The sequence below is a fragment of the Orcinus orca genome, chromosome 1 (genome assembly GCF_937001465.1).
Source record: "Orcinus orca chromosome 1, mOrcOrc1.1, whole genome shotgun sequence".
Lineage (NCBI taxonomy): Eukaryota > Metazoa > Chordata > Mammalia > Artiodactyla > Delphinidae > Orcinus > Orcinus orca.
The window spans coordinates 98,314,901-98,332,267 of NC_064559.1; the positions used below are offsets into that span (position 1 = coordinate 98,314,901).

Sequence of the window (17,367 nt, forward strand, 5' to 3'; positions counted from 1 at the left end):
TTCTTTGTGTGGACATATGTTTCCATCGCTCCCTTGTAAACACTCTGGAGTATTATTGCTGGGTCACATAGTAGATTGATGCTTCACATTTTAAGAGGCTGCAATACTCTTTTCCAAAATGGCTGTACCATTTTACATTCCCATAAACAGTGTTTGACAGTTACAGTTGCTCCACATCCTTGCTAACACTTGGCATTTTCAGTTTTTAATTTTGGTCACTCTAAAGAGTTTGTAGTGTGGTATAGCGTTATCTTATTGTGGTTTTGATTTCACTGATAATCAATGATGTTGATTATCTTCTCAATTCCCTATTAGCACTTTGTAGGTCTTCTTTTGTGAAGTGTCTATTCACACATTTTACCTCTTCTTTATTGGATAGTCTTTTTTTTTTTTTTTTTTTTTTTTTGCGGTATGCGGGCCTCTCACTGTTGTGGCCTCTCCCGTTGCGGAGCACAGGCTCCGGATGCACAGGCTCAGTGGCCATGGCTCACGGGCCCAGCTGCTCCGCGGCATGTGGGATCTTCCTGGACTGGGGCACGAACCCGCGTCCCCTGCATCCGCAGGCAGACTCTCAACAACTGCGCCACCAGGGAAGCCCTACTGGTTAGTCTTTTTTATGATTGAGTTGCAAGAGGTTTTTTTTTGTTTGTTTGTTTATATATCCTGGTCTGATTTATGTGTTGCAAATGTTTTCTCCATGTCTGTAACTTGCCCTTCATTTTAATGGTGTCTTTTGAAGAGAAGATATTCTTTTATTTTTGATAAAATCCAATTTATCTACTTTTTCATTTTATGGGTAAGCTTTGTGTTTTTTATATAAGAAAGTATACCCCAAAGTCAAAAGATTCTTTCCTATTTCGTTTTCTAGAAATTTTATAGTTTAACTCTTACATATAAACCTAAGAGCCATTTAGAGTGAAAATTTGTGTGTGTGTATTGTGTGAGGAAAAATGTTCATTTTTTTCTTGTGAATATCCAGTTGTTCCAGCACTATTTGCTGAGTAAACTTTCTTTTGCCTATTTATAATTTGAGTTCTTTGTCTTCTTATTACTGAGTTACTGGAGTTCTTTATGTATTTGGGATATGTATACCTTTGTCAGAAATGCTTAGCAAATATTTTCTCCTAATACATGACTTGCCTTTACATTTTCTTAACTGTACCTTTCAAAAGCAAACATTTTTAATTTCATGTGGTGGATTTATAGTCTAAATCGTTACCAGTTCCCCAGCCCAACAGCTATTCCTTGTTTCTACATATTCACATTTCCCAATCATTAACTCTTGAGTCAGCCTTTTACTTCAAAAGACAAGGTCACAGGGGTATGTACATGATTTCAATACTGATTTCTAATTTAATTACATTGTTATTGGAGAACATTCTATTATTTCAGTCATTTCAGACCTATTGGGACTAGTTTTATGACCCAGTATATAATCTGTCTCGATGAATATATCATGTGCACTTGAAAATAATATATATTCTGCAATTTTGGAGTGTCCTATTCTATAAATATCAATTAAGTCGAGGAAGTTGAGAGTGTTGTTCAAATTTTTTGTGTCTTTATTGAGTTTTTGTCTAACGTCTTTCAAGAGCTGAGAGAAGAATGTTAAAAATTTCCTACTACAATTGTGGAATTATGTATTTTTCCCTTTTTACCATCAATTTTTGTGTCATGTATTTGAGGCTCTGGTACTAGATGTATACACATTAATAATTATGGATTCCTGAAGTTGTCTCTTTCATCATGAAATTCCATTTTATCTCTAATAATAATCTGTCTTGAAATCATTTTATCCAATATTAGTGTAACCACTCCAGTTCTCTTATGCTATTGTTTGAATAATGTATATGTGTCTATCCATTTACTTTCAATCAGTGTCTTTATATTCCAAGTGTGTTTCTTGTAAGCAGTGTATAGTTGGATCTCACTTTTTTAAGTATTCAGATAATTTCTTTCATTTCATTAGTGTTTAGACCAATAACATTTCAGATAATTATTGATGTGGTTGGACTTATTAATTTTAGTTTTTGCTTCCTATTTTTCTCTACTGTTTTTCTGTTCCTTTGTTTTTCCCTTTCCCTCTTTCAAATTATTTGAATATTTTTAGTATCCTATTTTAGTGTGTTAAATATGGCAATTTTATTATCTTTTTAACTATATGTCTTTATATTATTTTTAAAGACTGATCTAGAGATTACAATATACATTCTTAATCTTTCCTGATCTGCTTGAAATTAGTATTCTACTTCTCCATAGAAAATGGAGAAATGAAACCATATAGGTATCTTTATATCCCTGCTCCTTGAATTCTTTATGTGATATTTGTCATAGGTACTACATTTACATACATGTAAAAAATCATATAAGTCATTGCTGTAATTTATGTTTTAAGTAGTCACACATATTTTAAATAACTTAAGTAGAAAATTGTAATCTTTTATTTTTCTCCAGATATTTCAATGTTCTTAACTTTTCCTGAAGATCCAATTTTCCCTCTGATATGATTTTCCTTCAGTACTCAATATATTTGGACATTTTTCATGCTGTTAAGTATTCTTCTAAAACATGAATTTAATAGCTATATAGTATTGCATGATATAGATTCTCCCATTTTAGGATATTTCATTTTTTTTCTACTTTTGTAAAAACTTTGAGGTGTAACTTTTGTCTGTGTCTCTGATTATTTTCTCACAATAAATTCTTATTGGGAAATGGAGTATAAAGAATGTTAAAGCTCTTAATCCAGTACAACTTTATATTTTATTGTTCCAGAAACGTGTATGTGTTCCAACACTGGGTGGTGTATTTTTTTCTTTTTTTACAAATATGATAACAGAAACTATATCTGATGGTTTACATTTTATTTGGTTATTAGCAAAGTTGAATATCATTTTATGTGTGTGGGGTAGTGTTCTTTTTTTTAAACCAATAGTCAGTTTGTGATAATATTTTTATGTATTTTTTTAGCAGTTGGAACCGTCTTTTCCTAGTGAACTGTGTGATTATGAACTAATGATACTAATCCTTTACTTATTATGTGTGATGTAGATATTCATGGTGTGTCCTTTGCCTTATACTTTTGTTCATGGTATTTTAATATGCCAAAGTTATCTAATAGAATATAAAGATATATTCATTTATGAAAATGCCCTCTTCCAGCCATGGGTGAAGAGACAGGACATCTGCTGACACTTCTCTAAATTTCTCGAAACATGAAACCAAAACTTGGTCTGAAGAGAGGAAATACCCATGTGTAATGTGGAAGACATGCCACTTCTTGAATTGCATTCTCCAAAGCAGGGTGTCTTGATGCTCAAAAATCTCTGAAAATTAGGTGTCAGACAGAAAGAATTAAGGATAGGGCCCCCTAACTGCAAAAAACCTGACAGCAAAGGATGATTTCAGAATCATGGACTAGGGTTACTGCTTAAAAGAACCATAATCCTTGGGTCATTCAGTCTAGAGAACAGCTTCATTTTTCCAAAAGCAGGTATGGTGGAATATATATTGGAGCATCCACTTTTTTCTGTGCTACGCACTTACAGGGGACATACTCTTAAGATGCAAGCCAAAAACAGTGCCTTGTTGGTGAATAAAGAGACATTTATATCAAGGATTATAACTTACAATGAAATAGCCCCTCACAGTTCCCTTTGACATTTCAGTTTCCTCCCAGTACTGTCCTTCTAGTAGATGAAATCATATTTACACATTACTCTCTCTGACAACTGTAAATTCCTCTCTCTCCCTTCCTTGGTTTGAAGGAAGTTGAATGGATCTATCTACACAAGCCACTCTTAAAATAAATCTCTCCCCTCTTCTCTATCGATGGATAATTAATGTGATTCTGCTTCAACAACTGCTAATTTCTTCAGCTTTTCAGCTAAGACTGGGCTGCTTTACATATGGTGTGAGGGGTAAAAAAGGAATAGAGGGAAGTAAGCACAAAAGGAAGAAGTAGTGGTTAGTAGGTTGCTGAGAAAGTTCTCAGAAATTTGCAGATTGAAAAGATTGGAAAATGAGCAATTCTGTGCAAGTGTCTGGTTTCTTTTCTTTGGCAGTTCCAGGCAGAAGGAAAAAAAAAAATCTGTGACTTCCGTTCCTGCTTTATGGTCTCCAGGCAAGGTCCACTCCCTTTATCAGCACCCAGAAAACTCATATATATCTATCTAAGCCCCTTCTCTCTAACAGCTACAAGAGTGAGGCTCCTGTCACTTGAGGCCAAGAGACTTCTGTCCCATCTGCACCCCAGTCTCCTGCCTGTCATTCTGTGTGAGCAGGGCCTGCCCTAAAAGGTAACCCTATCTGCTGAGGAATGCTAATGAGGGAGGGATAAGACCTCTTCAAAGAGAAGGGCAGGTTTTACAAGTGGCTATTGATGGAACAATGTCTGTGCCATCAGTCTCCTTGGGATTTGGCAAATGACGGACTTCGGTGAGATGGATCCTGAAAACAAAGGGAATGTTGTAGAAAAATCCATGATCCATGTCCAGAATAAAGTAGTATCCTTGTGATTATCATCTGCTTTCAATAGTCAACCCAGCCATTTAGCTTTAGCTTCCCATTAACCAGGTGCCTCAACTAGTTCTTCATACAAACTTTTTTTTTTTTGGTCCCTCAGTACCTAATGGAAAGAAAGGCCCCTAACACTAATATGGTAAAGAGGAGAACCTTGCTCTCCACACAGGTTTCAATCTACTGAAAGTGGAAATTGCTCTTTACTCATAAAATATCGATAGGACTCTTCTGGTATCAGGGAATGTGGACCAACTTATGTGACCTTAAATAGAAGTGGGAAATTATTATTAAAAAACAACTGCTTTTAGAATACTGGTCAGAAAGGTCAGAAACAAATTGGAATCAGAAAGTGGGATGCTGTGGGAACCTCAGCACTAACCTGCCCCTGAAACCAGGCAGACTCGTCCACCAGCCCCCATGTGTCCTTGGACAAATACTCAACTTCCTTATGCCTCAGTTTCCTCATATTAAAATGAGAATAACAATATTTTGTGAGGATGAAATGAGTTAACTTGTGCCAAGGGCTTAGAGCTATGTCTGAAATTTACTAGACACTCAAATAGTAGCTGTTGTTGCTGTTGCTATTGTTGTTGCTTGCTTCATTTTATCTAACCACATATTTTGATTTCTATTTTGTTTCTTTCATAGAAAGTCCCACTATCTGAAACTATCTCGTTTACATAATCGTTTATTGGTATATTTGCCTTCTCCGCTAGTATGTAAGTTTCTTCACAACCTCAAGGACAGTGGGTGTCCTGCTGTGTGCCCTGTTTGCTGGTGCTGAGAACTCTCAGCTTGTTTCTTACCCAGACTTGTACTCTGGGAACTGTAACAGTGTCTCATCCCCAGGGCTGGTTCTATCTCCCTAGCTAAATGCTGGACTTCCTACCCCAAGGAGGGGAGCTCCTTGAGCCTCAACTCTAAAGATGAATTAATCAGAATTCATTTGATTTCAAGTCAGACTGAGAAGACGACCATTTATAATGCTTGAAGTTCTGTCCCTTGTAAGGATTCCCTTCATCACTTTTTTTCAGGAACAATCCTAGTTGGAGTGGTAATGCTGTAGCAGTTCACTTCCAATTAATTTCAGTATTTTGTGCAAAATCGTCATGAAACAAGCCCTAGTTTTTCTTCTTTAGTTAACCGGTTATAAGGAACTCTACATGTGGGCTGAGAGAGAGGAGGAAATGAGGCAAAAGTTGGTGCCATGGCAGCCTGAGCTACCTGCTCACACATCACACAACTTACTTATGCCTGTCTGAGCCTAGTTTTGTTTTGTTTTTTTTTGTGTGTGTGTTTTTCGTTTGTTTTTACTCTTGAGGATGGATTGCTGCTGTGCATATACAATATGATTATCTAAAATCTATCTCATGATTTTGTGGTCACTTGATGTCCCACGGTTAAGCATTCAATTTCCAGTAAGACCCAGTAAGAAATCTAGATGCTACTTCTCAAAAGAAGAAGAGTTATCTCAGGAGTTATCTCTAGAAGAGAGTACATAGTTTTTGTCTAAAATCTTAGGACGCTATGCTGTAATTCTCCTCTCCTGGCTCCTCGGGTGCCCCATGCAACATCCATACTTGCCACAGTCATCTCAGGCAGCATCAGATTTGCAGGACTGTATCCCTCCCATGGTTGAGCAGCTTCCATGGCAACGTGGACTTGTTGCAGACTCGTCTTTTGCCCTGGACCTCACTCAAAACTGACAGTCGTCTGGTCTCCTCAGTGATTGGGTCACAGCAGTACACTTAAATGAGGAATACGTTGCCTCCAAAATAAAAAAGAAAATCTACCAAGGATTTTGCCTCTTCTTTAGTGATAAGGGGGTGTTAGGTGCAATAATTGGCTTTGACGATGTCCTGAAATGGGGGTAATAATATCATCTAACTTACAGAGGTTTCGGGAGGAGAACATGAGATACCTGGCACAATGTATGGCATTTAGTAAGTCCTTAGTAAGTATTAGCTCAGAGGATGATGGGGGTGATGATGATTCTGTTTATTATCTCAGCAAGACTGCATAGAGAATGCCTTTTCAGACTTTTAAAACCTTTTTCCTTCTTCCCATCCTCACCACTGCACACCGCAATCAGCAGAGTCGGAAAAGGATAGAGATGACATTTGAGGTAGCCATAACTGTATTCATATCTATTATAAAAAGCAGCTATCAAATTCAAGAAGCCAGCTTAGATCTCTACTGTAAAAAGTTAATGAACAGGAACTGCCATTAAATAGAGTCAGAAGACCAGCAGGGGGAGCTCTCACACCCTGTGATGGCAGCAGAGCCGACCAGGAAGAAGAAAGATCTCTTTTAGCAAGGACTCAGCAGTTAATGAAGTCATGGACTTTTTTTACTGCAGCCCTCTCAGCTTCCTTTTCCCTCTAGAAAAGCATTCTCCTTCCCTCGCTGTGTGGGGACTTGCATATGGCTAACCGTGGTTGCAGACCCTGAATTGTAATTCTCTGCTGATCCCAAATAATCCCACCTTTGCTGGAGAAATACCTGGCGGTCTATTTGTTTCAGGTCAACAGTACAAACAGCTGTTGTGTGTCTAAGTCATTTTATATGTAGTTATATTCCAGTGAAGTCCTAGACAATTTTTTTTTTACAGTTTTTAGCAAGAAAGTGACAAGAAGTATCCTTGGTCCATACTTGCTGTGTATGTTTGTGTGAATGTGCGTCAGGGCAGGGGTGTGGGGAAGGACAGGGGGCGGGTACAGTGACCTCCACCCCCAGGAGGATAACAGGCCTTTGGGTTCCTAAGTACCAAACCCTCCATAATCCCAGAAAGAATAAACAGGTCTTCCTGGGTTTGTGTGGGCTAAGACCTTCCTAACAGACAATTCAATTTTTACTTTCAAGAAGGAAATGGATACTTTGAGTTCAAAAGGCAAAGGCAGTTGTAGACCTGGTATGAGAATAAGGGGAAGGAAAAGAAACAGAGGCTTTGGGTCCAGGAAAGAGGTAATCATCTGCTCCTGAACAGATGGAGCTCCTGAGTGGCACCCCTCACACTGTTTTCAGGATCTGTCTGTGTCCCAGGAAGTCCCAGGGTCAATCAACTATAGGCTCTACTACTGGGAGGGACACCTTGAAAGTGTCCAGCAGTGGTGGCTAAAACAGAGGACCCATCCCAGAGGTACTCTTTCCAAGGAAGCCCTCCTGCCACATGTGTGATAACATTGTCACTCACGGGCTTCAGTGTACTGAGCACCACTTACTGTGGAACTGCAATAGGACACATCCCAGGACTTGTAAGATCTATGTGATCACTAAGACCCACTGGGTGGAAGAGTTGGAGTGCATTTGTAAGCAGTTCTTTGCAGTAAACTGCCCTCAGCAGGAAACCCCTTTTCTTGTCACTTTAGCAAAGCTATATTGTTACTAACATTTTTTTTTTTTTTTTTTTTTTTTGCGGTACACGGGCCTCTCACTGTTGTGGCCTCTCCCGTTGCGGAGCACAGGCTCCGGACGCGCAGGCTCAGCGGCCATGGCTCACGGGTCCAGCTACTCCGCGGCATGTGGGATCTTCCCGGACTGGGGCACGAACCAGTGTCCCCTGCATCGGCAGGCAGACTCTCAACCACTGCACCACCAAGGAAGCCCTGTTACTAACTTTTAACAAGCACCCCCTTGCTCTACTCATCTCTGGCTCTAGCAGACCTTTCAAATCTTTTGATCACACAATACTTCTTTGGTTCTTTCCTAGATCGAAGAAGTAGAAACAAAGAATAAGTAATTAACAGATGACCATATCTCTTCCTTAGCTTTGTCTTCAGTAATATCATGAACAAACTTTATGACCAAACTGTGTAAACAAGATAACATCTAGAGGAAGATCACAAGAAGTAAATGGGCCTGCATGCCATGGGGGATAGCCATGACCCTGACCCCCTATCTCAAAGATTAACTGAGATTATTTCCTTTTTTTCCTTTAAAACGTTCATGGTCTAGCAGAGTCTTCGGAGGTAATTTTTTGGGGAAGCTGAGTCTACCATCTCCCCAGATTGCCAGCATTCTGATTAAAAGCAACTTTCTTTTTTACCAACATTTGTCTTTCTTGAGTTTGAGTTTTGAGTGGAGAGCCGCCAGACCTAATTCGGTCACACATATACTCTGCAGGTGAACTGAAACAATTTGGTGAACGACGAGTATGGGACAGACAGATATTCCCCTTTCATTCATTTATTTCTTGTATGTGTCAGGTGCTAGTTTAAGTGTTTTCACATAGTAACATTTAATGGAGAAGTTGAGATTTCTGCTCAAGTTGAGAGCCAATCGGCCCTAGAGCACATGAGTGTGTTTGCAGGGTGTGAGCAGAGTAGAAACTACGTATAAGGACCCACATGAAGTATAAACAAGTGATAGATGAGAAGCATTCTGTTGAAAGACATCAAGTAAGTTTTTTGATCCTAACAGGAAAATAGATGATATGTCATTCTCTATCAAGGCTTTCTCCCCTCATTAGACTAGAAACTACATGAGGGCAGGGATCATTAGCTTCGTTCAACACAACATGGCCAGGGAGATATAGGTCACCTATATAACTCAGCCCATAAGACACAGTAAATAAACAATAGATAATTGTTAAAGGAATGAATGAAATCCCCCAGACACAGAAACTAGGGAGACTTGAACTGTTATAATGGGATACCAAGTCTTACAGTTCCTGGATGACTCCTTGACTATTTTAGCTACGTTGTTGACCTATATTTAAGCAGATATATAAACAAGAGAACAATTTCACTTCCTTAGGACCCCCAACAGAGGAAATGGCAATTAGCAAATAACAGTGTCCTCGGCTTCCCCTTTTCAAAATCTCTGGGCCACGCTTATTGGTGCCACTGTGGACAACCTCTGTCCTCAGATCCAAGTGCAACCGTCAATTTCCAAGAGGAACTCTTCTGAGTCTCCTGGAACAAGACTCCATGCTGCTGTGGATTTGCTGCTGGTTCTAGGTGAGTGGGCACCACAGAGCAGGACCTGGATGGGATGGATTTTTCAGCCTCCCCAGAGCACTAGTCTCAGATGCCCATAAAATTTCCCTTGGGCTCTGCCCTCAGGCATTCTCTAGGGGTAAAATGGACTGGGAAAGCTTTCCTTGGAATGTGGGCCCCTATCATCTTAAATAAGAATTTAACAGTGTGTCAAAATAAAAATGATGACAATAGAAATGTTAATATTTTTTGAGTGCTCTCTAGCAATTTGCTTGTGTTAAGTATTTTCATCTTACACTAACTACTACCGAGTAGAATTTGTGTCAGAATTGAAGAATAGATACATCCACGGTTATTATATAATTAACCACATCAAAATGGTAAATAGGAGAAAAATTATGGTGACAACAGGTGCCAAAGGTATTAGAAGAGGTATAAAAAAATCAATATCTATTCCTAAAATAAGTATCACAGAACAGAAGACTACCTACGTAACATAACAAAGAATACCTGTTCTAGATTGACAGACAATATTATACATAACAGAACAAGACTAAAATTGCCATTCAAATTGGAGCTAGAACCCAGAGGCTTGCTATCATTATCATTTGTCATAGTTTTTAAATTTTGCCAGTACGCTAACATTAGTAGCAAAAGTAAGAGGCATACACATTGGAAGGCAAGATTTAAAATATATTATTCATTCTTTATTCATTCCCACCACACTTATTTGGCATTTGCTTGTTTGCTATTGTGTTATGAACTATGCAACCTCTATTCTTGATTATATCATCTATGTGGTATAGTTTGAAGTACATGAATATGAATTAATTAGGAAGATTCAAGATAAACAACCAAAACAGTGACCTCCTTGAATATTATCAAATATTAATTTGAGATTATAGCGAAGAAATTCCACCTACAATAGCCATAAAAGTGAAAAAATAAGAGTGATAAAAATGTTTTTGGACTTATAAAAGGAAATCTATAAAACTGTACAAAGAAAACTTCAATGAATGAAGACATGTCATTAGTCTGGATAGGAGCACTAAAGTAGGAGTGTTATAAAGATGTCAGTTCTCCCCAAGTTGATTTATAGATTCTATATAATTTCAATCAAACTACCTGCAGAATTTTCCTTGGAACTCAATAAAATGTTCAAAATCTTATCTGGAAAAATCTATTGGTGAGAGTATCAAAGAATAGATTTTTTTTAAAAGAGTAACATTGGAAATCTAATTCATATATTTTAAAAATAGATTCTAGAACAATATAAAAAGATGATATTATGGGTACAAGATATAAATATAGATCAGTGGAAAATAATAGAAATCTAGAAATACGTTCAATTACATATTAGCTTAATTTATGGTAAATAGACATCATCACACAATAGATATTTACAGATTCCACTGTAAATTTTAAAATAAATCAGATAATTAAGAAATAAGTGTATTTTTTTAATTCTCAAAAACGTGGAAAATGCATTAAGACTGTATTGGATTTTTATACAGATTATGTCTTCCTAAATATTGAAGTAGTAGAAAATTCAGAGAAGATTTTCTAAAATAAACATTTGATATGTCTATAATATGATAATAATACAACTATAATAAAAATGAGTATTACCTTTGGAAAATATTTACAGCTAATAAGGCAAAGAGCTGAGATATGATGCAAAGAATTCATATAAATTGGCAAAAAAACTTGAAAATGTTTTGGGTAAATGGATAAAGATCATGATGATCTACTAAAAGACACTTCCTGCAGCAGCTGCTTACTGGACCACCCGCTTCACAAAAACCATTGTTTATCCCTAAAACCTAGCAGAGTGCCTGGCACGTAGCTGCACTCAGTTAATATTTCTTGTATGAATGAGTAAATCCATTCAAGAAACACAGATTAAAACATGGCAGTACAGTTTACAGTCAATAAATTTGCAACAGCAACAATAATCCCAGAAGGCCACATGCTAGTTTCCCAGTGCGGGAAGATTGAGTGAAGCAGATGCAGTCACATTGCTCCTGGCAGCGGAAGTGGTAAAGCATATCTGGAAAGCCAGTTAAAAAATGGCATGTATGTTGACCTAGGAATCCCAGTTCTGGGAATCTAAAATAAAGGGGTGAGCATGGAGAAGAGAATATGCACCATGATGTTCACTGTATTTATTATAATATGATAATATCAAAGAAACGAAAGCAGAATTCTAAACTGTATCTTAACAAGCACTAAAATTAGGTTAAGATAATACACATACAAGAAAAATGGAAGGAAATAGTGAAATCTGATGAGCGGTGGAATTGAAAATATACATGAGCAGTTATATTTTTTTAATATAAATAATATTTAAAATATTTGAAAAATAAGAGTTTCAAACTTCAATTCTGACAGTAGGCTTAGCATTTTTACTTTGATGTATCCCTGTTACATTGCAAAACTACATAAATGGTCTTTTTTTATTCAGTAAAAAGGAGAAGTTTGATACCCACTTCTGTGTTCTTAACAATTCTCTCTCTTCCCACTGTCATAGCCCTATTACACTGTATTGTAATTTCTTATCAACTTAGCATCTCTTCCATTAGACTGTAATTTTCTTGAGGGTAGGGGCAGTGTCTTATTCTTGGTAACTCTAATATTTAGACCCACTCCTGGCACAGTAAGTATTTACCAAACGCTTGTTGAATAAATGAGTGCGTGAACAAGGAAGTTGCTTCCACTGAGTGCCCTTGTAAAGGGGCAATCCCCCAGATGAGAACTTGGTGAGATCAGACTTCTGCTAAACACTTCTCTGGACACCAAAGTCAAAACAGAGAGCAGGTAAGGGAGACCAGTGCCAAGGAAATGGAAGGGCTAGATGTCTTTCTCCACGGTTCTTCTTGCCTCTGGGCTATTCCACACTAGCGTCTGGGACCAAAAAAGAGAACTGCTGAGTAGCCAATAGGCCCTGATGATGAACTGGAGAAGTGTCCATCAGCTGTTTGGGTAGGGACAGGGCAACATAGAGAAGGCAAAGAAAGGCAGATAAAGTGTGAGTGTGCAGCTGAGGACGGGATCCCTGTACTGTGTTAATTTCTCATGTCTCTCTCTCTTGCAGTTCCTGGCTGAGGAGAGTCCTGTAAGCTCCTCTTTGTTTCTTTTTCATCGCCTTGGAGTTACAGTGCCCGGCACAGGAACCTGGGGAAGCTTGTACCAATCCTTCTCCCCACAGCTGCAGGGAAGTGTCCCCCTTTCCCCTAGGCCCAGTCGTTCTAGTCCTATCTACCTCTCTGTTCCTGGCACCTTCCTGCTCTGCTCTGCTCAAGAGTTTACTTTCTGACCTCTTCTGCAAAAGGAGGAGGATGCACCTGACAAAGGAAAGACAGGTAAGGAGACAGTGTCTTCACCTGGTTGCAGGTGCACGAAGTCTCCTGGGAGCACCCCAGCTGGAAATCCATTTTAGGAACAGGGAGGCAGCTCTGCCAGAAATATTCACAGGAACTGTCTCACCCAAATCCTTGATCCAGACTCAGAACAAATTCCTGTCATTTCCATCCTTTTCACCTAAAAACTCAATATTTCATATTGACCCTGTTTCAGCTTGTTATTTCCTGGTCTGAGCAAGAGTCAGTGCTGTTTTGGGTTGTGGGAGGAGGAACTGTTTACTCATTTGTCTGATTCATTTCAGGCCCTGATACTCATAAAGAATCATACGAGGAAGGGCCATAACTACCCCAGAGCAATGTGGACTCCTCACTTCCTTGGCACCAGCCAAGCAAGGGATGAGGGTTTTGGCAGCCAGTCCAAACTTAGGGTCTCTTCCTCTTTCTCTTTCTTTCTCAAGCAGAGAGCATGGTTTAGTAGAAAGACTATGGCCTTAAAATTCAGCGAATGAGGTTCAAATCCTATCTTTGCTACACTCTAGCTCTGTGACCATGAGCAAAATGGCCTGATCCCCCACTGACTTACATGTTTACAAATTAGACATGATGATAATGACCCCATGGGTATTCGTGAGGATTCAGTGACCTCATGTAACGAGTATAACTAGGTGCCTCGCGCCCAGTGGAAACTTGATTCATGACAGGTTCGTTCCATCTGTTGCCCAACCAAAAGCTGTGCTCTCTTCCATCCTCCAAGGACCACCATCTTCCAAGGCACAGTGGTAACAATGACATGCAAAGCATCCCTCTACCCAGGAACAGAGAGAGCATGATGAGCCTATGAAAGGATATGGACTAAAAATTTCATTTCAAATGCTATTTAAGAGACACATCCTGGAAAGCACCAGTGCTGTACCCTGAACTTGAGTCCCAGTGACCCTGTGTACCTGGTAGTCTCTTCAGGTGAGGGAGAGGAGGGTCAGGCTTCAGAAATCATCTGCTCCTGAATGAAGGGTAAAATTCATGAGGAAAAAGCAAAACTGTCATTGAAGAAACTATGAATGGATAGGTTTTGTGGGGAAAGTGAGTGCAAGATATCAACAGGCACCCAGAGGATGGAAAATCAAGGAGTGAATTGAGTGTCTACTGTCTATTGCAGACTGGCTGATTCTCCAGGTCCCACACTCTATCTTTGAAGGAGATAGAGTGATTCTGAGCTGCTGGAGAAGGGAGGGAGGGGAATTGAATGAAATTATTTACTACAAGGATGGGAAAAAACTTGCTGCTTGACGTAGAGAATGGACTTGAGGACACGGGGAGGAGGAAGGGTAAGCTGGGATGAAGTGAGAGAGTGGCATGGACATATATACACTACCAAATGTAAAATAGATAGCTAGTGGGAAGCAGCCACATAGCACAGGGAGATCAGCTCGGTGCTTTGTGACCACCTAGAGGGGCGGGATAGGAAGGGTGGGACGGAGGCTCAAGAGGGAGGAGATATGGGGGTATACGTATATGTGTAGCTGATTCAGTTTGTTATAAAGCAGAAACTAACACACCATTGTAAAGCAATTATACTCCAATAAAGATGTTAAAAGAAAAAAACTTGCTGCTTTTACAAGGAACTCAAGCTTCAGCATACCAAAAGCAGTCTCCAGATACGATGGCATATATAATTGCACTGCTTTCTGAGGAAGGTTATGTATCTCTGTGGCAAAGAACTTCAAACCGTGTAAGGGTCAAAATTCAAGGTAATGACTATACTCCAGGTATAGCAGGGTTGGGTGCAAACAAGTCTCGTCAAGGAGCAGGGAGGCGGAGGGTGTGCTCATCAAGCTTCCCTAGAAAGCCATGGGTAGAAATTATGATACTTCAGTGGTGCCAAGGAGTTGGGTGGTGATTCTATTGACTTGGTTTTGTAAGACCTATTTGATAGTGCTGAGAACATAGATGAGTCTCTCCAGGTGCTCTGAGCCTCGCTGCCCTGGGATTATGTTTGTTCTCTTTAGAGCTGTTTCCACCTCCTGTGCTGACAGCTAACACCGTCTGGCCCACCAAGGAGAGTCTAGTAACCCTAACCTGTAAGACTCCGCTCTCTCCACAGAGTCAGATGCCCAACTTCAATTTCACCTCTTCAGAGATGTCTAGGACCTGGGGTCATGCTGGGGCAGCTCCCCAAAGCTCCAGATAGCTGCCAGGTGGAAAGAAGACTCAGGGTCTTCCTGGTACAAGGTACAGAAGTGACTTCCTGTGTCTGGAAACTGAGCCAGAGATTCCAAATTTATGTGCAGAGTGAGTTTTGGTGAAAAGGGCTACTGGGGCTGGAAAAAGGGAGGTAGGGCAGGGCGTTATTCAGACCTTAGTTCCTTCTTTTCCCAGAAGATGGGGATGGGGGTCTGTTCCAGAGAGATCTTGAGGCTATCCTGAACTCCTCTCATTTCTAATAGTGCTTTAGGACTGGAATGGTTACCGAGAGGCTTCAAGAATCATAAAACTTCATGGGCTTCCCTGGTGGCACAGTGGTTGAGAGTCCGCCTGCCGATGCAGGGGACACGGGTTTGTGTCCCAGTCCGGGAAGATCCCACATGTCGCGGAGCGGCTGGGCCCGTGAGCCATGGCAGCTGAGCCTGCGCGTCCGGAGCCTGTGCTCTGCAATGGGAGAGGCCACGACTGTGAGAGGCCCGCGTACGACTAAAAAAAAAAAAAAAAAAAAAATCATAAAACTTCAGAATGTCCACCACAGTCCTCTTAACTTTACCTTTCTTATTGTAATATAATCAGATATATACTGGGTGCCTATTATTATGCTATAGAGGCTTTGCAGGGAGCTGACAGTCATCTAGAGAGTAGCCTAGTAGCAAATCCAACACAGTAGGATTTGAGAGAACAGAGAGACCCATTTTATATCAGAGCAATTAGAGAAGATAGTATTGAAGCAGAGGGTCTTGAGGTAGGTCTGAAAAGAAGGGAGAGAAGCAGTTTATCATCTTGCATGATGTCCCTTTAAAGGAGGGCTAATATTTTCCATTATTCTTCCTAGCTCTCAACACAAGACTTCTGCCTATTGTCACCAAGCACAAGCCCAAAGATTTTCCCCTGGCGTTGCCCATCCTGGCCCCCTAGGGGAAATAAGCTCCTGAAGTGAGTACATTATAAGATGAGGAACCTCATGTGACCGAAGGCTGAGAAGTGAGAATCTTGCCTCCCACAGAAATATACTCAGGATTGACACCCAGCAACCCCAATTCGTACTCTACAAAGATCACTGTTTTCTGATCTTACTCAAAATTTCCAACTCCATCTGCTGTCACTTTTAGGGTGATACCAACCACTTCAGCCCTGATGTTCCCAAGAGTCAAGCCTCACCTGCTGTCTCCTGTTCACACAGGGAGCCCTGTGTCTTGTGCCTCCGTGGAAACTCTGCCCCCAGAGGGCAGGTGATTGAAAGGAAGACACTGGTCCTTGTCTGCTCTGTGTCTGAAGGCGCAGGAGACATCACCTTTTCCTGACACAGAGGCGACGTGAAGGAGAGTCTGGGGACCAAAACTTGGCATTTCCAGGGAGCAGAGCTGGAAATCCTTGTTATCACGGAGGGCCAGGCTGGGGGATACTACTCTACAGCTGACAACAGCTATGGCTTCATCCAGAGTAAGGCAGTAAATATCACTGTGAGAAGTGAGTTCCACCCACCCACAGTTCAGTCAGAGGTACTCAAAGTGGGCTCAGGGAACCTTTGGGTCATGAGAACATTTTAAGGTAATCATAGGGATGAGAGCTATGAAGAGCTAATTCTTTTCTGACAGAGGCAGACCTTCCAAAATAAATAGCTGCTTTAGGGGAACTACAAATTTGGTAGAAAAAATAAGATAGTAAGATGAAAGAGATGAAAGAACACTGTTGCTGTCAGCCAGCCGGAGAAAGGCTTCCTGGAATTCATCCTCACAGTTCTGGGGTAAATGCCTCAGCTGTGCTGTTCAATACAGTGGCTGCTCGTCACATTTGGCTGTTTACATTTAAATTAATTAAAATAAAAAATTTTCTCTTTTATTCACACTAGTCACATTTCAAGTGCACAACAGCCATATGCGTGTAGTGGCTGCCATACTGAGCAGCAGGGCTATAGAGCATTTCCACCATTGCAGGACGTTCTGTTGGACAGCCCTGATCTAAGGATTAAATCTGGAATGTGGGAACAGAGGCAGGGGTAGATGGTGAACTGTCAAGAGGAAGAGACCCTCTCTGACAGCCCGCGGTCCCCCTCAGGTCCTGTGTGTTGCCCTGTCCTCACTCTCAGGGATCCCGGAGCCCAGACTGTGGTGGGGAACGTGATGGAGCTTCTCTGTGAGGCCCAGAAAGGCTCTCCCCGATCCTGTACTGGTTTTATCATGAGGATGTCAGCCTGGGGACCAGCTCGGCCCCATTTGGAGGAGGAGCATCCTTCATTCTCTCTCTGACCACAGAACATGCTGGAAACTACTATGTGAAGCTGTCAATGGCCTGGGGGCCCAGCGCAGTGAGGCACTACTATTCAATGTCATTTGTGTGTTGCT

General features: G+C 40.4%; 1 pseudogene; it reads left to right on the plus strand.

The window, feature by feature from the left end:
* Positions 1-8,867: 8,867 nt before the first annotated feature.
* On the plus strand, positions 8,868-17,016 carry LOC105748825 (Fc receptor-like protein 4; annotated as a pseudogene).
* Positions 17,017-17,367: the final 351 nt, after the last annotated feature.